The following is a 594-nucleotide window of genomic DNA, read 5'->3' as shown; positions in this document are numbered from 1 at the left end:
CACAAGCCTTAAATGACACATTAGAACAGATGGACTTAATTGATATTTATAGGGCATTCCACCCAAAAGTGGCAGAATACACTTTCTTCTCAAGTGCACATAGAACATTCTCCAGGATAGATCATATCTTGGGTCACAAATCAAGCCTGGGAAAATTTAAGAAAATTGAAATCGTGTCAAGCATCTTTTCCGACCACAACCCTATGAGATTGGAAATCAATTACAGGAAAAAGACTGTAAAAAAACCAAATACATGGAGGCTATACAGTGCGCTACTAAATAACCAAGAGATCACTGAAGAAATCAAAGAAGAAATTAAAAAATACATAGAAACAAATGACAACAAAAACACGATGATCCAAAACCTATGGGACGCAGCAAAAGCAGTTCTATGAGGGAAGTTTACAGCAATTCAATCTCACGTCAAGAAACAAGAAAATCTCAAATAAAAAATCTAACCCTACACTTAAAACAACTAGAGAAAGAACAACATAAATGAAATAGAAATAAATGAAATAGAAATGAAGAAAACTATAGCAAAGATCAATAAAACTAAAAGCTGGTTCTTTGAGAAGATAAACAAAATTGATAAAC

The sequence above is a fragment of the Physeter macrocephalus genome, chromosome 17 (genome assembly GCF_002837175.3).
Source record: "Physeter macrocephalus isolate SW-GA chromosome 17, ASM283717v5, whole genome shotgun sequence".
Lineage (NCBI taxonomy): Eukaryota > Metazoa > Chordata > Mammalia > Artiodactyla > Physeteridae > Physeter > Physeter macrocephalus.
This window is presented reverse-complemented; position numbering follows the sequence as displayed.